The 22,016-nt window shown below is 44.0% G+C and overlaps 1 long non-coding RNA gene across 2 annotated transcripts; it reads left to right on the top strand.

Annotated features, from left to right (window-relative positions):
- The first annotated feature begins 16,805 nt into the window (after window positions 1–16,805).
- LOC108165080 lies at window positions 16,806–21,681 on the top strand. 2 transcript variants are annotated; one of them, XR_004472353.1, is made up of 5 exons: window positions 16,806–17,034; window positions 17,086–17,850; window positions 17,910–18,357; window positions 18,431–18,801; window positions 19,944–21,681. It is a non-coding gene; the product is annotated as an uncharacterized LOC108165080 (long non-coding RNA). The 2 variants fall into 2 exon arrangements; XR_004472352.1 differs by having other exon boundaries at window positions 18,884–21,681.
- Window positions 21,682–22,016: the final 335 nt, after the last annotated feature.

Genomic DNA, 22,016 nt, shown 5'->3' with positions numbered 1-22,016 from the left:
ATGGTTAGAGCGCTCAGAATTATATATACAGGCGATACTCAAAAGAGAGTCCCACACGGCGGCCGCTGGAGAGCAACAGAGACGGAGTGGGCCACAGAGACTGAGTGCCGCCAGAGCGAGCCGGAAAGAGTTGAGTAGTTTCTCTCATTCTCATTCTCAGTCTCAGCTACACATCTACCTATATACATATGTATATAGCATACGTACAATATATATATATATCAAATGAATTTTAAACTATTTTCCGCCAAAGGGGCGGCAGAGCGAGAGAACTATCGTCATTTGCCATTAGTTTGTTGCTGACTTCGATTCGGATTCGGATTCGCATTCGTATGCTCCTTCCTGCTGACACTCGTCTGATGCTTTCTTCTTTCTTTTTTTGTTGTTTTTTTTTGTTTGTTTTTTTTTTTTATTCCAGATGGGGGTGCTGCAGGTGTGTGCGAGTGTGTGTGACTGAGAGCGGGACTGTACTTAGACAAGTTTCTATTTAAATTTAAATTGATTGTAATTGTTTTTGTTGTTGTTGTTTTCTGTGCTGCATATTTATTTTAAATAAGATAATGCACAGTGGTTGCAGAAGATTTTGCGCGGGCTCCAAAAAAAATTTGAAATATTTCTAGAAAATATCTAAAAAATTTCCCATTAACCAAACGAAATTATTTAGCTCTTCAATTAATCTAAGTATATTTTTATTTTGTCAATCAACATTCCAAGATAATTACAGACAGTTTTGCATCAGATCTTCTTGGCCTTAGAACAGTGTTTGGAAGTCTTGCCGAAAATAGTCCATCTAAGAAGGGATTTACCCTCTTAAGGGCTTCGAGCTTATCCATCGAAGGCTCCACAGCTCTAAGCGGACTGTCCTTCCACTCTAATGTGATCTTGCCACACTGTGCCTCAGTGGCTGTCTTCACATGTGCCGTGCCGTGCAGTGCTCCAATGGCGTGGGCCCAGGACATCATCAGCATTATCCTTACAGCGGGCCGGCACGGGCTGGCATCTGAGCGTTGTCGATGCGACCTTTTCAACTTGTCTGCACTCTGGTGGGGGTGGTGGTGAGGGGCGGGAGGCGTGTCGTGGCGTGGCACACGGCTGGGGCAGAGGCAGAGGCAGGTTGGCATATGTGTGACGGACATTTCTAATTTGCAAATGTTTCTCCATGTGTACGCGTATCGGTGACCGTGTGTGTGCGTGTGTGTACGTGTGCTTGTGTGTGTGTAATTCCTTGCAAACAAAACAAACTCCGATGGCGATGGCGATGGCAACTCTGTTAATGATTAGAAAAACCTTTGCAACACTCGCCACCACCCACACCCACTCACCCACTTACACACTCACACAACCATTCCATCCAGCACCCCCCCCCCACCCCCCACTCGGACCGTTGTTGTTGTTGCTGTATCTACTTCCTGGCAATTAATGTGTGCAACATACGCGTTTTAATTTAACGCAACGCGAGACCCGTAGCCCTTCCCCCAACCCCCAACCCCCAGCCCCCTGTCCATGTGTGCATTCCCACTTTTAGCAGGGAAAAACTTTTGTTGCTTTTTTGCAGTAATTTTAAATGGTTTTCCACACACACACACAGAGGCAGAAGCCTGTGCCGCAGCCGTAGTCGTAGCCTGAGTCAGAGCCGGAGCCGGAGTAAAGGACGCGCCGCGCCGTTTTGAAAACTAAACCAACCAGTTTGGCAAGTTCGAAAAGGATTCAGTTGAGATGGGATGGTCTGGCCAAGGGGAATGGATGGGGATGTGCAGGGGAGGGGAGGGCGATGTGTAGTCATTGTGCGTGCGAGAATATGCGTGGCAAGGCATGGGATGGCTGGCTGGCTGGCTGGCTGGCTGGATGGCGTGGCACGCACTCTGCTTGCTGCACGGAAAAGTTGAATCCCGCACTCAACCTGTGCCCCGTGCTCTGTGCCACCCGCCCCGTCCCTCAGCCACGGTTAATGATGGAGCTACGAAACCGTACCAACAACGAAACCGACCCAGCCACGGCACCGACTCGTCCTGGGGCCGCTTATGCAAATGCAAATGCAGCGCGGATTTGCATGAACATTTTGCTAAACAAAAGTAAACCAATGCACATGCAATCCGAGGAGCCAAACGACCAGCGGACCAGGTGGAGCACAGAGCACAGAGCACGGAGCACGGCATCGGCATGGCCCGGCCATTTTGCATGATATAAAGAGAGAGAGAAAGAGAGTGTCGAACAGGTGGAGGAGCTGAGCCCAGAAATGGGTGGGGCAAATACTAGTGCTCGTACTCGTCCGCGTATCCGGGGGGAAACATCCTCGATCCCCATACAGCGAGGCAATCCAATCATGATTAAGCAAATGCAACACTTTTCTTTGCCTTTCTTGTGGGGAGGCTTCTCCAAGGATACAAATTGGATTTTCTGGATTGACTGATCGGAGAGGAGTAAGTTTCGGTTCATCAAATGAAATCCATTCTTATGGGCACCAAACTCTTGTTCAATTTGGGACTTCCTTTGTAAACCCTGAAACACTGAGACAACAGTCCCATTTCCAGTCCCATCAAAGCTCAGAAAAACATTTCTCTATTGCAATTAAATGCATGGAAAGCATTTGAACAAATATTGAACTTCTGGAAACCTTTAGGAACCCCCAGAAAAATCCAGAGAAGCCTAACTGCAAATAATAATACGGAAATACTCGTATATGTCGAACCCTAAAAGCATATATTCACAACCTTATGAAACCTAATGAAACCACATAACCTGGGCTTATTTAATAATAATAATAGTAATAATACAAATAATTGGAACCGACTGTATACATTTCTGATATACTTTTCATCTGATCAAAACAAATAAACATTTATTTAAATGTTGTTCAACTAAACATTCCATACCTTTGGATTTATTTTCTGACAATTAAGAACTAGAATTCTGAAGCCATGAGCTCACAAACACAATCAAAATCCTTTTGTCATATGCAGATTTTATTTATCCAGTTTTCGCATTAATTTAATGCACTTTCGAGGGGAGCAGGACTGAATCTTCTCTCCTGCTTACCGCAGAACCCTAATCCCAGACACATTTGAAGCACCCTTTCCCCCCACCCTTGGCACCAGTTCGCCCTCCCCTCCTCTCAATCCATTCGATTCTATGTGGACCTCCCACGCGCTTCACTCTTGCGGCTTGTTTACATTCTGTGTGCCACGTGCCACGACAGAAGGCAATAAAAACAAAAGAAAGAATCACAGCCTGCCCCCAGTCCCCCCCGCCCCACCCCCTCCTTGGGCTGCCCCGATGGCCTTGCCGTGCCCAGTTGCAATTTCCAGTGGGGCAAAAAGTGAGTATTTTTTTGCGCTCAATTTGCATTTGGCCCAGGGTTGCCAGCGTCTGTAGATATTCTAGGCAAAAACCTAACGCTCCTTGAAGATTTATTTGTGGGAGATTCGGTTGGGGAGGGGAGGGGCTTGATATGGTTTTAAGATGCAAAATATTATACCAAATACCAAATAAATGAAATAAATAAATCCTTGCCACCTGGCAACCCTGTTCTAGCTGCTGTTTGAGCCACAATCGCATTGTGCTCCGAACGGGCTCCCAATTTAGTTGCACTCACAGTGCCGCCTCACTCGTTTCGGCTCTCACTCGAACGAGTGAGGGGGTCGGGTCTCTCTTATTCCATCTGGCGTTTCCCACCCCCTCTCTGTGTGTGTGTGTGTGTGTGTGTTGCAAGTGCAACAGCAACAGCAGCAGCAGCAGGCGGAGCCGTCTCTTTTCTAGTTTATTTCTGTGCCCGGATTTCCATCTTTTTTCATTCGTTTTTTCCTTTTGTTTTCGTGTTGTTTTTGTTGCAATGAGAAAAATGCGCAGCCATCCGATCCGCTGATTGGAAGAGGACCGACCGTCGACTCGACTCGACTCGATGCCTTAATAGTTTCCCAGGGTGACTCTGCCGCCCCCCTCCCCCCCTCCCCGAACCTGGCGGGGGCACCCCTTTTTGGGGGCTGCCGACTCCACTCGACCTCCTCATCATGCTGCACTTTGCGGCCGTGTGCCACTGGCTGGCGGCTGGTGGCTGGTGGCTGGTGGCGCCTCAATCCCGACCTGCCTGGGTATACTTGTGGGTGACAATTTCGTTTTACTTTCTTGCTCTTCTGCTCATTTTGTGCAGGAAAATGAGGCGGGCGGCCATTTCAGCTACCAGAGGCATTTCGAACAGTCCGGCAAAGGGAAGGGAAAGGGGTTGGATCTTAAAACAGGCCATAAAAGAATGTAAAAAAATTTATTTTCGGTGGATAACAATTTTTTAATCTAATTGTTTTTTTTTAATTCTGATTTTTAAACTTAAAACGAGGGGGAACGTTGTGAGTTGCTGCGGACACCGCAACTCTACGGTTATACCCGATACTAAGTCAGTATGGCTCTCCTCCGGCAGACGCCGCTAATATTGAACGACACGACAAAGAGTGCGTGCGAGAGAGACAGAAAATCAGTCTGAGCGTGACGTCGGGCGCTGCGTAGCCAGTGCAAATTGATTTGTTCCTATTGGCTATAAAAATGATCTGAACTGATCCAGATTCAGCAATCTGATAGATATGGTCATTATCTATGATTCTGCGTTTTAAGTTTTCTCGAATGTGCAATATTGTGGATGCAACAGATTTTCGTCCTTTGTGTGGGCGGAAGGGGGTGGGGCGAAATTTTGAAACAAACTCGTCTCGGTCCGATATATTAGGAGTGTGGATACCAAATTTGGTTGCTTTAGCTTTTATAGTCTCTGAGATCTAGGCGCTAATGTTTTACTCTAAGCAAAGCCGCCTATGCTACGTGTGTGTTAGAGAGAGACAGGGCGAGAAAAAATGAAATTGTTTTCTTGATGCTGGCTATAATAATAATACGATCCAATTCAGATTCCGCAGTCTTAAAGATATGGTCATTCTCTACAATTCTACAACAACGTTTATATAAAATTATTTTATCATTTAACAAATCATTTAACAACGAAAAAACACACGCTCTCTTTTACGGTTCATCTGTAGTCCACTGTCGCCATGTCACACATTTCCTCGATTTTTCTTATATGTTCCGCGACATGTATAAGTGACTCACGCCCGCGCCCGACTCTTTTTGGTTTTCTCATATCTTTAAAATTGTGGATGCCACAGATTTTCGTCCTTTGTGGGGGCGGAAGTGGGCGGGACGAAGTTTTGAAATATTTTTGTAGCAGTGACATATCACAGAAGTCTGGATCCAAAACATCGTTGCTCTAGCTCTTATAGTCTTTGAGCACTAGGCGCTGAAGGGGACGGACAGACGGACGGACGGACAGACAGACAGGGCTCAATCGACTCGGCTATTGATGCTGATCAAGAATATATATACTTTATGGGGTCGGAAACGATTCCTTCTGGACGTTACACACATCCATTTTCACCACAAATCTAATATACCCCAATACTCATTTTGAGTATCGGGTATAAAAATAAATACGCACCGAGGAGCATTTTGAAAAATACGAAAAAAAAGCTATGTCGCTTATAGTATTTTGCCCATGACTGTTTGTACATGTAGGGTAGTGTATTCATTGTAGTGATTGTATGTTAGTCCAGTTTTAATAGTAATTTTTTTCAATTTAAAAAAAAGGAAATACTGCTTTTTATTCTTTAAAATTTATCCAAGGTGCTGCAGAAATATCTATACTCTAAAATTGCTTCAAAAATATATATATTTTCATAATAGTGCGGAAGAAATATTCAACAAACCTCTAGAATTGTCATTCGGTGGCTTCATCGTCTCGGGGTTGTCCTTTAGCCCCATTGGCCTTCATTCAAGAAAGAGTGTCCGATAGTCGTGGCCACTTTTGCGCACTGCGTCTTCCGCCATTTTGGTGTACGTTGAATGGTGCTCCACTAACCTCCAGAGGGGCACTCCCACACACCCCACACACCCCACACACACACACACACACACAGCAGTCGGTGCACAGTGCATTTGGCACCCCGGGATTTTGTCATTCATCCAATACATTTTGCCTTCGCATTCGCTTTTCGCTTTTCTTGTTTTTCTAGTTTTTGTTTCATTTTTGCGTATTCCCATTTTTGGTAGGGAACATGCGCAGAATTTTTTCATACCCCTTGCAGCCACCCGACCTCCCTTCCTCCTGAACAAAATTGGAAAAGTGCAGAAAACAGCAGCCTCCTCTGGTGCCGCCTCCTCATCAGCCTCCTGTTGCTGCTGCTGCTGATGATGCCCCATTCCCATAGAGACGGCGATGGGGCAAAAAATGGCAAAACGAATGCCAGACAAGGTACGGGGGGTACGGGTGGTGCGGGTGCTATGGGTGGGACGGTGGGACGATGGGCGGTGGGGTTTCACGAGTAGAAGAAAAACAAAAATAAATGCAATGCAAGGAAAATGTTCCCTCATTCTCTCGTATCTTTCTGTGTTTGTGTGTGTGTGCGTTTATTTGTGAAAAATAGAAAAACGAAAGTTTTCGTGATTCTCATTTGCTGTTGGCCTCTGCTCTAAGTGGCGCCCCTAGCGGGTGGTTCGGGTTCGGGTTGGCGGTGCGGCAGTGGTTCGGCCTCAGCGTAGCTGTGGTTGGCTGTCTCGACTCTTCTTCCCCCCCCCGCCCCACCCCCTCTTCTGGGGGGCATCCTCCGTCGCAGCAACAGCACCATCTCGGAGACACATAAAAAACAGAATCAGAAAGAAGAATATACACATATATATAGCATGTATATGGATGTACATACATCTATATGGATGGTAGGAAATTAGGGGACTGCCACTGGGGGTTAGGTGTTCCTTGTGGCAGGCGTGGCAGAGTGCTCTGTTAGGGGTAGGGTTACGGGGCACGGGCTGGTGGTGCGGGGTATGCCATCACTATTAGTATAGCATTAATTAGTTATGGCAGACGATTTTGAGGTTGCGTTTCTGCTGAAAGCTTTTTACTGTTTGGGGACGGACGAACAGGGGGGAAGGGCTTAGCCAAGGGGGTGGGCTGGTGTGTGTGCTTACCAAAAACAAACAAAGCAAATGGCAAAACCATAAAGAAAATCCAACGAAAGTTTCATTTTTTATTATCAGCAAAGATAGAAAATGGCAAGAAAAATCCACTGCCATTCGTATGCTTTTTGTGTGTGGACTTGGGGCTAATTCTGATAATTATTTCTTTGCTGGGCAAATATGCTTTGGGGCACCATTGGGAGCCGCCATGAAGGTTTCACACTCCCCAAAGGAAAGGTCACATATACCGTCGTTAAAACAATTTTGGTCATATATATTTTGGATCCAACATATTTTTTACAGGACTTACTTAAACGATTAATATTTTAATTTTATAAATAAAAAATAAAAACATTTGATTGATTTCTTTTATTCAAAATTTAAATGGGAATATTTTTTGATTAATTTATTTTTAATTTTCAATCCCAATGTAAAGTATTTCTTGTAAATCATAAAACACTGCTAATCGGTTTTGATAATTGTAATATTTGTGTGGCATCCTTGAACACCCCTTGAGCGCCCCTTTTTCTATAAAATTGTAATTTTTTTGCTAGATATTTTAATTAAATATTTATTTGAATGTTTTCCAACTAAACAAACAGGAAATGTGCTTCTATCTTGCCTCCAATCTAGCCCTCTCTTTCTCTCTCTGTTGCTGTCTTTCTCACACTTGAGTGACTTTCAATTAGTTGTGCCGCAACTAAGGAGGCAGCTGCCCCTTCCCTTAGGAAACCTTCTCATCTGCCTAGCCCCTTAATTTCTGCACTTTATTTGCTCGTTTATTTATTTAAAAAGCAATAAATTCAGAGCAAGTTTTATGCGCAAATATCTGAAAATTAAATGAGGATTTTCAGAGGGTTGGTCAAACGTACTACCCCTCACTGACACTCCCACTCCCACATGGCGAAAGAAAAGGAGGAAGGAGAAAGAGGTTGGCTGGAAGTCAATGGTGGGTCCAGGTCCAGCTCCAGGTCCAGTCCCGTCCAGAGACGACGATGAAAAGTAGATCTCAAAAATGAAAGTTCTGAGAAGTGAGTGAGCGAGAGCTGATGGCTCAAAAGCTTTCCAACCCTTTCACAAAACCACCGCAAAGGGGATGGAGAGGAGTGGAGTGGAGTGGGTAGGGTTCTGTGTCCATCTGACTTATTCCACTGACCATTCGTTCATTATCAACACCAAAAACTAAACAAAATTATTCGCCTTTGCCGGAAGTTGGCAATAAATTAGTTGGGTGTTCAACCACCCAAAAGACCCCCAACCCCACCCCACCCCCACCACCTGCCCCTCTTGGAGTCTCCGCAGACTGTGTGCCACCCAGACCTTGTCCAGACAAGCCGCCATAAAGCATTCATAAATCCCAAAGTAAACTAGAGTGAACCACCCAAAAGCACACGAATACTCGGACACAGCGATACACTTAGAAGCACACACACACACGCCGATACAGACACAGATACTCTCACACACACACATGTAGCCAGTCAGCCCGGCAGACTCTTGTGTAACATGCGGTGGCCTTTATCCATTCATCCGTTCATTCATTTAACCTCCTCCGGTTGACCATGCCTCTGCCCCATCTCACTCACTCCTTCTGCCTCTATGGGTGTTACCCTCCCCCTGGCCCTTTCTTTTGGCCAGGCCCAGCCCCAGCCCCACTCTCTGCCCCCACCATCTGGGCCACATAGTTTCACTTTTGTTTTCGTTTCAACTCTTTTGGGGTCTGCTCTCTGTTCTGGCCTTCTCTGGGGTGTCTGTGTGTCTGAGTCTGGGCCCTGGGCCCAGGTCCCAGGCACCCCATCATGAGCTGCAGCAAAAACCCATTGCCTGGGTCCTTTGTCCACTTCGTTAGTTGTATTAGAGAATTTGCGTATTTGCGGGTCATTTGGAGATCCTTCAGTTCAAGGGAGACGGCAAAACAGAGGCCAGAAAAGGCAGTCATCAGAATGGGAATGAAGACTTTTATTTAATGAGTTTACCTGTTCGAGGCTGTCTCCTTCTCGCACGCAGTGGATACTAAACAAAGTACTATCAAGTGTACATTGGGGAAAGTCGGCTATAAAGAAAGATATAGGACTACTAGGGCTAATAGATAATAGGACTAAGGCAGAAAAAACTCACTTGATCTAGAATTCCTTAAAGACTTTTAGTCATTTGACCTTGCCTATTGCGTATGCCTTTCCACATCTAATGCACGGGTGCGATGAACTCTTCCTGTGGTCAATCATAGTTAATGGGCGGTTCACCAGCAAAATGTATCATCCATCATGTGGTGTCAGTTGTCATCTATCAGGTTTCTTTGTGATTTAGTGAGTATTCTATTCGATATGTCTGCTGTCTATATCGATACAAGCCAACAGCAATGGATCGTAGTAGTTTTAAGCTCGAATTTATGCATCACAGTCACTAGTCCATCACTGATCCCTGGCGGTGGAGGCGAAACAAGTTCTGAGAGAAAGATTTGATTGCCTCGGGGGGATACTGAGATCTCCACAAAATCAAAGCCCACAATTCAGCAGAGCTGGTGCTATCTCTCTTAACTGATTTGTCCTTACAGCCATCCAGATCTGGAATGCCACGACTTTGCAAATCCTCTATCCAAGGTCCTGGTTTCTGAGGGTGCGCCTGCGCAAAGGTGGCGGTTTCTACAGTTCTTTTATGTTCCTTTATTATATTGACTTTTGTTTTTCTACTTTCCCAAAGGAATGATCAGTCCATTCCTGCTTTGGAAAGCAAAAAAACCTACAAAAATATAGCTTACATCATTTTGAATGCGATCATTTGATCATCCTCAGTGTGGCTACTGAAACTATCGATATACAGATGTAAATTGCTTCTATCCGCTATCGATCTCACTTGCGCCATCTATGGCTCAAGTGGTGGTAACGCTTTCCATTGGGAGCCGAGAAGTATGCCACAGTTGGGTGCGCCGCAGAGCGCCCTCCCTTAGGCAACAGCGACTCCTAAGCACTGAAAACTATCTTCAGAAGGATGGGCTGCTGTAACAAGAAACAGCAAAAACCAAAGAATATTTATACAGTGCAAAATGATATTACTTTCAGGGATTAGCCCTAAGAGGAGCAACAAACAAACACATGGAACACACGCGAGGGACTTATCCGGGGCACGTTCGCCCCAGCTTCGTGTGTGGGTGCCACAGGATATGCGCCAGTTGTTGAGGATCGGCTCGGAATGGGATGGGGCATGACCCCTCATAAAAACGGGGACAAAGGAGTAAGCCGATGCCAAAGATGCGTTAATTGGAATTGAAACGTTAGCCGGCCCCGACCCTGGCCCTCAAAACGCGTGCCATTTCCTGTACGAAGGATACGCGCTACGCGCTACGCGCCTACGTTATGGCTCATCGCCCGGCAGAGCCTGGGATCATGATCCTATTGCACGCTCGTCCAGCCGGAACTGTAAACAATAAATATGGCCCGGCTCCCTATGCACACACTATATGCTCGGTCCACCCTACACTAATCCGGCAGTAACATTTCAGTTCTGTTCAGGCTGTTGTGTTGATCGTTTGTTAATTGATTTATTATACGCCTGCGCCATCAACACGATCTTCATGATCTTCCTCGATCATGATGATGATGACGATGATGATGGGGAGGATGAGGATCTTGCTGCTCTTGGCCCGTGTTGGCCTGGGCTCCTTGAATGGCTTTATTAGTGTTATTAAATTTCATCCGCTATCGGCTCCCTCGGGGGTTGTTAGCCCAGCCAACAGTTCGGACAGTTGTTACAAAATTGTTTTCTGTTTCCCATTCTTTTCGGGAAAATACTTGGAATTGAAGACGGGACAATGGGTTTCCATAAAAAATAGAGTGAAGAATGGCTGTTTGCCGGGAATACTCCTGGCCCTGAGCAGGATATGGCCCGACACATTTTGGCCCTGTTTGATTGACTCCCGTCCCGCTACCGCTGCCGGTCTTGTGCTCAAGCAAATTTTTAATTAATTTCACGTCTGGCGAAACTATTGCATTAATCAGATGGATAAACTTTCCTGGCTGTAGCGAAAGTTTGCAGTTTGAGTCGGGAAAAACCTCGGGAAAAGCCAAAACCAGCAAACCGAACCAACAACACATCAAAGTCGCTGGCAATGACGTTTATAATTTGTCAAAAGTGACAGCACGAGGCGTCCTCATCTGAGGTGGGCCTGTCACTCAGCTCCAGACGTACCCACACACACACACATGCACACTGTCACCCTGTGTCCCTCTCTCACTCTCACTCTCTTCATGCTGCTCTCCTATATCCAGATATCTCTCCACATCTGCTTATCTTTCCCTTGCCATAAGCTAAACTATGCTTGTTAAATGTACCTCGGGTACTCGCTGAGTACAAGGGTATGTTGTATCCATTAACATTATAGTACATCAAAAGATGAGTAGATATATGTACTGGCAGAGACTACATCTGGCTATAACATCTGTGGCAAAACTGATAGAAAAATGTGTCATAGTGCAGAGAAAAACAGCCATATTTTGACCAAAAGTATGACCATTAAATAGGCTTTACTTTGATTTCAAGACATATGTCTTAAAAAGTATTTTTAATAACAAGAAAAACACTTAAAAATAAACATAATTAAATAAATTTTGTGGGAAATATATTTCTAAATTGAATCTAATTATGAAATACATTTATTTGAAATCAGAAATATAGTTGGATCCACGTGTAACTATTCGATGCTCAGTGCCTTTTCTCTGGGTGTTGTGTCAGGTATCTCTCCAAGAGGTATCTTCTAGTCGGATCTCGTTCTTTGTTGTCATTTAATCCAAGTAATTTAAAATAAGTTTTCCAGCGGAATTTGACCGACATGTGTGGGGCAAAGCAGGCGGCTGCAAATGGAAAGAAAATGGTATACTATATAGAAGGGGCTGTCGAATGGGTGGCAATGTGTGTTGGCTCATTAATTATGTTTGCTTTGATGGGTAGAAGAGTTGGCTTAGATGCTGGCTTTTGCTTCCCAGACAAAACTCAAGAATGAAGATTAATTTGAGAGAAGATTCCAAGTCCAATTAATGGGAAACTATATGCGCAAGGATAAATGTACATAATCAAGAAAAAGATATAGCATCGCTAATTACAATGGCAGTAAGCGAAATGGACTTGGGGAAATAGTTATTCCAACGGAATTTAAATACAAAATAAATGCCTACCAAGCCGATTCAATCCACTCTGCTTCTCTCTTCAACTATCAGTCTCTGAGCGCACTTAAAAATGTTTCTTTCAGTTCCTTCAGGATGCCACAAAGATCATTACTGGTGCCGTAGCTCCATCAATCAGTGGGCAGAGATCTATCATTAGAACTCTCGTCGCACCTTCGGCCCGCCTCTCGGATCACAACATTTAACGATCCCCACCAAAAACAACAAATCATTAATTATCCTCGCGGCGGATGGGTCCACCGTCACTCCGTCGTCGCATTTGATATTGGATAGCCAAAGTTCCGATATGTCTGCCAGATTGTCTCTGGCTGTGATGGGAAACCGCCTCCAGACCCGGCCTGGCCCGGCCCGGCCCGGTCTGGTCAAGTGGCTGGTGCTTGGGTGAGGAAATTTGTTGGTTGACCGCCGCTGCTGTGCCGCCGCCTCAAGTGCCGGAAGCAGGCTACAAGACATTTGTCAGCTGACAAGGACATGGACATGTATGGACTATGGACCACGGCAGTATCGGAGGCAGACAGCTTGGCGGCCTCAAGTGGTCTCCAGTTGAAGTGCCAGCGACAACAAACAAAAGGCGACCAGCGAACAGATTGGGATCGCTAGATGGACCACACACGCTCAAAGGATATATGGTTTGTTCTTGAATTTCGGAAGCACGGATCATCCTTTCATGTTTCACAGGGCCTGAAGAGGAGTATTTCTAATTTACGTGTGCGTATCCTGTGAGGCGGGATCGTCCTTAGGTAATGGGGGAAAGACATGTTTGAACCGTTTGGAAGGACTTTGCTACTGGCAAGGAACTATCTACCAGACAGTGTTCAGAATTGAGTCTGTTAAAGAAACAATCTAGGGATAGAGAGAAAGTTCACACTCCTCTCCACTGCACTCCACTCCTTCTTCGTATATCTGTGCATTTCTGGAACATTTCATCCAAGTTGAACCCTACACACATAAGTCCCATCAATAAGGTTTTTTTCTTTATTTTTTCTCATTTTTTTAATTCGTTTTTTTTCGTGTGCGTTTGGTTTTTGGCAATTAAAATGGCGAAACTGGCGAACAATATCGACATAATGAGCGGACAAAGCATCGGCACTTTGTTGCTATTATTGCTGCTCGGAACATGTGTAACAATTCATTAAATTGTCCCACCCACACATACGAACTCGGATACACACACACACATGCACACAGACAGATGCAGAACATATGCTAAATACAAAGAAGGGTTACAAAAGAAAATTAATGCGTGCGCTTCGATGGCGCAAAAAAAGGAGAAAAGCAAGAGCGAGAGGGTCACGACTATAGGATACCAACTAAACGGTTAACTAACCAGACAATCCTTTACAATGAGCACAAGAAAACAAGCAAATAATTCTATAAACAATACCATTATTGGTGCATTATTTTTCTGATGATTTCTAAGCAATTAGATCAAGAATCAGGTGAGGTTTTTGATTATAAAAAACAAAATATATTTGTATATTCTTAATGGTATTGGAAACGCTTTCATCTGTCCCACACAATATGCCCTTTGGCTTGGAAAATACTCGGTATAAAAAGGTGAAAGAGATGAAGAGCTGCAGACGAAGCAGACGGAGTCTGTGGATCATTTGGTGGGTGGGTGGTTGGCTTGGGTGGTGCTGCTGCTGGTGCAGGCGGCAGCGCTAAAAAAAAAGTGGCATTAAAAAGCCAATCCCTGGCTCTGGCTGATTCAATCTTTTATGTTGCTGTTGCTACTCTTGGCTGGTGCTCTCCCTGTATTATCCCACTGCAAGGGTCTTCGTTTATTTAATGAGCAAGCCCACCAAAGGACCCAAGGATACATAGGCAAATCCACACATATAGTACGGTTCATGGCTGTAGTTTCAGTTGCATTCCAAAATATATAAATAGGCTTTATACAAAACAAAAATAGCTTAATTTTGGTCCTATACCCCCAAATCATGAATGTACAAAAGAATTGAGGGAATAATATAAGCAATTTTATGACCTTTCTTAGGATTTGTTTACCTGAAGATATATCGATTCAAAGTTAAGGGGTTCGTCTATTTCTTAAGACCCGTCTAATCAATAAAAGTGTGCCGACCCCATTTAAAAATACACTAAGCAATGATTATGTCCATGCTGATTATGGAGCGCACTGTGCGGCAACTCTTGTTTGCTTCCATCTTTGCAAAGGTTGGCCAAAGTATTTTCCTGTCCGTTTGTTCTGCTGAACACACATAAATCGATTGTAAGCCCCAGAAGAAGACTGTCCAAGCTCAAAGACTATCCATGGGCCTGTCCAATGATATTGTACTTCTCCAGCAATTCAAACTATAATTTTGTGACCCTTTTTCTTCACATAGTTATGGTGTACAAATTTTAATAAAACATAAACAGATTTCCTTACATTTAATTCTATCTTGGCTAAAGATCCCTGCCCTTTAGAATTCCCCGGGGAGTACGCTCTGAAGATGGCCACAAAACATTCTTGGCCCGAGCTCGGCCATGGGGCAGGCGCAGACCCCCAACACCCACCCCCACCCCAACCAAAAACCATCCCCACAGCAACAGTCCGTGAAGTGAACTTTTTTTCGCCCCAGGCGCAACCCTTTCGCTCGCTTTTTAAGCCAAAGCGATGAGAGAAAGCGCCATGGCGCCAAAGCTTTCGCCATTTTAAATAAAAATTCCAGCTTGCTTGCCGCCGCCACCAGATGGCGCCGCCGCGTTCAGCCAAAATACAAAGGATTTCCTGTGTTCGGCGGCAAAAGTAGAGCATCGAATATGGCTAACTTTGGCCCTGAATTTAAAGGCATTCGCAAAGACAGAAAATAGACAAGAAACGCGGAGCACAAACACACAAAATATGTGAGGGCGGGCAAAAGATATTGAAATTAAGTTCAGGTTTGTACGGGTTCGCCGGCGGATTGCCAGATGGCGCCACGGAGGGCGGATATGGAAAATCGAAGAATAAGTCTTCGAAACAAAAAACAGCCAAACAGGCTGGCCAATCTGGTGTGAGTCGTTAGTTAAATGAACAGGATAAAAGTAATTATAATTGACACAGAAATTTGTTGGTTTCTGCAGTAAAAAGATATACAAAATAATAACTGATTGATTTTATTAAAAGTAAAAAGTGTCTCTAAATACAAAAGACAAGGAATATTTTTTTAAATATATCCATTCATGAATATGGAGGGACATTCAACAGGAGGACAATCCTAATGCCATGATGGAGCAGACAATAGCTCTAAGTACCACCTAAAAGTCTTACGTATAATATTGTTTAAAATATCTAAATATGTGAATTAAGTAATACATAATTAAATTCGAAATATGTGGTTTCGTATGTCAAAGTTTCTATGGCTCAATAATTTGAAAGGCATTGATGGTTGATGATAGCTTTTCATTGGTTTGAAGCTATACATTTGTATCCTTTGTAGGTTTTTCGAAATAACACAAATATTTTTCGTTTGCCAAACCAAAAACATCAAAGAAGTATGTGAACCATAGCGTTTTTGAAGAAGATTTTGTGGGGTACGAGTATTTTGGCCTACAGCCTAATTTTTGTCAAAAAGGACAATACAGAAATATGATAGATAAATAAATAAATAATATATGTATGAGTGATGATGAGGCTAAGATGCCTGAATAAGTGGCTATGGAGCACCAAAACTGAACCTGGAATAGGTGTGATTAGCTATCATTTGGATACTCGCATGAGTCCAGAGCTAGAGCCACAGCCAAACGAAGTCCGTTGGAAGGCCAAACACAGTTTACGCGGTCAAGCATCTCTCAATCAAGCAAATGACTTTAACATCATCCCATCGAACAGCACAGCACCTTATCACCGTGTCGAGCCGCATCGAACACCGCCCAAACCGCAAAGTATATGTGGAAATGCGTGTGTTGGCATTGTCAAAGTCAGGCATATCCGCAAAACGACCAGAAAATGCCAACCAATCGTGCAAGGCAGGAAAAGCCTCCATACCATACCATACCATACCATACCTGCGACCAAGTGGCGAACACGAGTGCTCGTCGTATCTCGGCGCAAGTGCAATGATTTTGTGCGTGCAATTTTCGCTGGGCCACGGCCTCATGCCCATAGTCCAGCGGGGTGTAAACTACTCAGATGTGCCCCAGCCCCGGCCGCAGCCCCACCAGCCAGCCAGCCAGCCAACTTTGCACTCGTCTGGTGGCTGGTGGACGGTCGAGACAGCTCACTGAACCGGAAATTGGAGGTGTGCGGCAAAACACGACGTGACGTGACATTTCCTCTTCGTCAAAATGTCAAAATGCAGCCCCCAACGGCAGCCCAAGAGCGACATGGAAGCAAACAAAGGGCCACGCCACGCCACGCCATGCCACGCAGCGCCAGTGGCAGCCAGCACTCTCTAAACATATGGATGTACCATATTAATGAGCAATTTGATGGTCAAATCGGGGTTTCAATGCAGACGGCCCCCCAAGGAAGACCTTAAAGATGAATGTACCTTTTTGTTTTTGATTTATTTACTATTTGGTATTTATTCAAAATAAACTAATTAAAGAACAAATAGTCCGCTAATCTTAGATTTGCCATTCACCATTTACGCACTCATTTCGCGTTTCCATGTGTCTGGCAACTCGGGGAACAGCTGTTTTGTGTATATGAGAGCAACTGAAAGTTAACTTAATTTGTGATATAAAGTGGTTTCGTCTGTCTGGATTAACTTCCGAGACTCCTGGAGACTTTTGGACCTCTCCAGAAAGACTTATGGAAACTCTTACAGGATTTACCTCCATTGTTCCCAAGACTTCGGCGCAATTGGGTTTGATTGAAGAATGTTCTATGGGTTAGTGGACATTGCCCGTAGTATGCTGTACGCCTAATTGCATTTATGGATTACTGGTATGTATGTGGCATCGGCTATATGACCAGAATTCATATACGATCATATAGTTACAGATTTCGGAGCCACTCATTTCGGTTGAACGCGCCCCTCAGAGCCCTCAGAGCCCACAGAGCAGCGCCACCCTCGATTTTGGGGGCGCCACGCTTGGCCAAGCTTCGTCTTAAGACGCCGGGGGCCCAGGCCCGGCCAAAGATGCCGGGAATTGGTTCCGAGTGAGTGACCAGCAAGTTTGGTCAACCGCAACGGGGCAAGCGAGAGGCAACAACAAATTGATTAGCTCCGCAGTCATGGTTGTTGTTGTTGTTGTTGCACATTTAGCTGGTTGACGCCTGGCACGACCGAAGGCAAACGGCGAAACCCTTTGACAACATAATTACATAATTAGCTACCAATGAGCGGAGCGCAGTTTGGACCATGGTCAACCAGAGAGAGAGAGAGGGAGAGCAACCCCTGGCTACTTCCCTCGTCAGCTGTTTGAGCCGGGCCCAGCAAGGAGCCAGGAGCCGAGGGAAAAGATGATTGAATGACTCCAGGACGAACGGAGTGCAGTGCAGTGCAGGGAAAGGTGAATGGCAGGATCCTAGGATGCCTTGGGAGGAGGATCATCTGTCAAGCGCATTTAGCTAAAATGCATTAAAACCAGAGAAAAGCAGGACAATGCCCCGAACCGCTCCGAACCGATCCGAGTAGAGCCCAAAGATCAATAAGAGGACACTTTGGCTAAGCGGCTTACACAACGACAAGGACAACGACAACGACATCGACTCGGAAGTGCCTAATGCATCATGTTGCATCTACATGCTGAAGACATGGTAAGATATCCAAGGTATATCTATATACATATTGTAGATACATATATCAAGGAATCAAGCAAACAGAAGGAGGGACAATGGCCTCGGGAAGGGAAAAGAACAATGCGGCTAACCGTGCGCAAGCGGCTCAGCGGAGATAACGGCGGCAAAAAGGACATGGGAAAAAAGTAATCCCAGCAAGGACAACAAGGACAACGGTACAACGACAACACACAACCTGTGGCAATGTCACCGACATCAAGTAGCTGCAGGAGGATTGATTACCCAGCCGATTAAGAGCCGATTACCAGTGACATTGGTTCCCATGAATGAATCTCCGTAGCACACCATAGCCCTGAATGGATGTCGCTCCTGCGGCAAAAGATCATAGAATCCTATGGGACGGGGGGGAGGCACTGAAGCTGGTTCAGGTGTCACAGATTCCCAGCCTCTCTAATCCCGCCACAAGCAGAATAACCAAAGCGAAATCCCAACCCCTTTGGCTGGAACCATCTCAGGGTCTTTAAGGTATGTACAGATACCATATAAATAGTGTGTTTATTATTGACTAACGTATCTTAAAAATAATTATTCCAAACAGCTTTTCAAACGGAGGCCCATGTGCATCTGTGCATCAAAAATCAAAGCCAATCTGCAGCCTCATGAAGATGATATCGACATTAGCCAATAGCTTATCTAAAGATACTTAAAATTACTTTTTTCGAATCAGATTTTTGAATGCAAACGGAACCACATAGATGATGTATCTAAAAGCGACAGTTTTCCTTGGACCAGTATATCTTTTAATCGAGGACTTTCCCAAGCGAATACTTATCCAGCAAGCATCGGATTACTCTAGAAGATACAGGAAAAACAGTAATCATATAAAGAGAGCTACATGGGAACCACCATATCTTTGTGGACCATCCGTAAGATCCAGGTCTTACGCGAGGATTTGCATCCATCTGTTGGGTAATATTAACCGGCTTTCCTCCGGGATCTTGACTTTTCTTTGTCTTTGTCTTATTTGAATAATTTACGACTTGCCTTTTAGGGTGAACCCTTTTTTGGGTCGAGGCGTAAATTGTGATGAAAATCGCTGAAACGCCATTTAACCGCGACGGCCATTACCCAACCACCCAGCCACCCAGCCACCCTGCCGCTCTGGCTCCATCGCCCCCTCCCGCGCACTGGGGCACTTTATCAACATTTCCGCGTTTTATGGCCTCCAAGGAAATGTTCCACAACTTGACAAAGGCCCAGAGGCCCAGCCGAGAAGCCAAATTGAAAGAAAAGTTTTAATTATTTTTAATTTTCATGATTAGTACTTTGCGTTTACACCACCCAAGACATGCCTCCTCGGACCAGACCAGGCCAGACCCACCCCTCGACCCAGCCCTTGTTAATTAAGCTTAACAATAGTGGGCGTCTCCACCTCCCCACCGCGCCCCGCATTGGCCCCGTCCCGCGTGGTGATAATGATAATTTTCTCACTTTCTCTGCTGCCTGCCACCGGGGGAGAGGGGGGACAGCCCCTGGGCTGTGCTGTGGCATCTTCTGCTCTTGACACAAGTTAATGAGTTTCGCGCTTTCGCGCCTGCCAAATGCCACCATCGGGTGTACTTAACGCTATTCCTGTATTTCTGTACTCGACTCCCTGTCTCTATCTGTAGCTCTCTTTCCGTCTGCGGCTGTCTTGTTGTGCGGCTACCCCCAAAAAAGGCGTTTTGGCTTTTTGGCAATTTTATAATTGTTTCTTTATGCAAAGCGACAACTCCAGCTCCGAAGAGTAAGAGAATGAAAACTTTCTAGATACCTGGTAAGCCCCACGGGCCCCCCTGCCCCCGCCCACTCCCCGTCTATCAGTAAATGCTTAAAGCCCTTTTCGGATAACCAAAAGGCCCAACATTTCTCAATGACAAAAGGTGAGTGAGTGGTGGAGCTAAAAGGGGATTTTCCATGGGCTTAAGAGGGGCAAGAACTAAATATAGAGAGAGGAGTGATGGCTGGGATGAGATGACAAATTGATGAAAGCAAAGATCACAATACTTACACTACAAATGGCACTTCCACAAGGGAAACTAATATAATATATACCTATTTTCTCCTTACAGATCATGGAATCCCATTATGAACCAGAGGTAAAGATCTACTTTGGATGGAATTTTAACTAAAAGTGGATGCAAGAAGAGAGTTCTCTCTCTTTAACTCCTTAAATGTACCTTGAATATCAAAATAATAACCTTAAGTATAGCTACGATATTTTCATTAAAGTCTTAGAGCAAATCCATGTAATACCCTGCCCAAACACAATACAAATTCTATATAATTACCAGCACACCTGCAGCTGACTTACGAAACGCACTGTATAGTATCTGTGTGCAAACACTTGCTGCCATTTAGGGTCATGTTTCCCTTACAAACCATTAGGTCCATTCATTTCAACTCCTTTCAAGATGCTCCCTCCCTTGGCCAAGGACAATTCCATTCATATTAGCCTAGTTAGCGGGCCTCTCTCTCCCGGCTGTCATCGGGCAAATTCCCAATAATTCCCCGTAAATCTATCATAGATTCTTGCACTCAATTGTGCCGACGACAATTTGTTGGCCCAACCGAAAGTTCTGAGGGCGTTGCCGACGCACAAAGGGAGACAAAAAGCGAGCATAAAAATAAATTAGTTAGATGCCCCTCTCGATCTGACCAGAACAACGAATAGCAACAAAAAAGGTGTGATTCCACAGAAACAGAGAGAGCCGGGAGAAATTGTAACAAGTCAATTTTTCTTGAGATGAAAAGGCCGACACCAGGTCCCGGCCCGACCAACGGACCAGACAATGCGTCTGGTTTGTCTTCTGGTCTTTTTGGTCTGGTCAGCAGGCACAATTTTGGGACATGTTTTTGGAAAAATGTTTACAAAACATACTACCGACACATTCCTCCCCTAACCCAACTCCATTTAAACTAAATCAAAGCGCATTGTCTTCGCTGAAAGAACAAATATTTTGTTTGGTGTTTTTTTTTTTCAGTGGGGGCGTGGGAAATGGCAAATGGCACCAGGAAAACTCTAGGAATTCATCTATTTAAATATACCAAATAGACAATTTGTATTCACTGAATGCTCTCCATTCCATCAATTACTATCAATATTATTTATTCCAAATTTGTGGCTGGCCACAAACGAAGAATGGAGCCTCCTGACCCATAAATCAGTGCAAAAAAAAGAGCAAATAAATACATACATTTATTCTGTATAACTATATATATTTGTATATGTATGTGCCACCCCTTCTATAAAAACGAATGGCAGACAATGTTGTGGAACGCATAAATCTTGAGTAAATAATTTTCGCCGGCACAGCCGAAAATGACAAAGTTTATTTGGCGGTTGCTCTGTGCGGTGGCCTGGGGATTTTCTATATTTTTGTTTTTTTTTTTTTTTGGGGTTTTTTTTCTCGTTATTTGCGGATCCACGCAGATGGGCGGTTTTGTGTGGTCATGCCAGAAATGTATTTATGTATATGTGTGCATCTATATATCATTGAGTCTATGTATTCATACTTATAACATTTAAATTTAGTGCGAACACGAAAACATGCCGAATGTTGAATTGATAAAGATGATGTGGCATCGGTGGCAAACATATGGGTAAAAACATAATGCAGAATGCTGATTAATACCAGTGCGGCAGTCATCTAATTGAAACCTTTTTAATTGCAAGTAAATGTACATTTTATCTTAGTTAAATATTAGTTTAAAATACACCAACAACTAAGCGTTTAAATGGATCAAAATTAATGTTTCGTTGTACATTCCTTTAGAAATTAAATAGAATTCACATTTTAATACGTATAGTAATATAGTTTAGTATTTTTAATAAACTTAATTAATAAATAAATATTTGAAATGTAAAATATATATTTTATTTAATTGTGCAATTATTTTAAAACACTTAAATAAATAATTTCTTATTTCCACTCTCGGCTGAATGGCCTACATATCTAAATCTTAGTGATAATATTTAAGTTTAAGGTCATTTTGCTCCGGATGCAGCAAGATATTATTTATAGTTCAATAATTGGTTTGCAAAAGAAAGTAGTATTTATATTTAATTTGTAGTTTAATGAATTCATAGAATTTTCTAAAGTAACTAAAATACGGAACATCGTATTATAATGAATACGAAATGA

The sequence above is a fragment of the Drosophila miranda genome, chromosome XL (assembly GCF_003369915.1).
Source record: "Drosophila miranda strain MSH22 chromosome XL, D.miranda_PacBio2.1, whole genome shotgun sequence".
Lineage (NCBI taxonomy): Eukaryota > Metazoa > Arthropoda > Insecta > Diptera > Drosophilidae > Drosophila > Drosophila miranda.
Note: the sequence above shows the minus strand (reverse complement) of the source record. Positions and strands in the feature narration are given on the sequence as shown.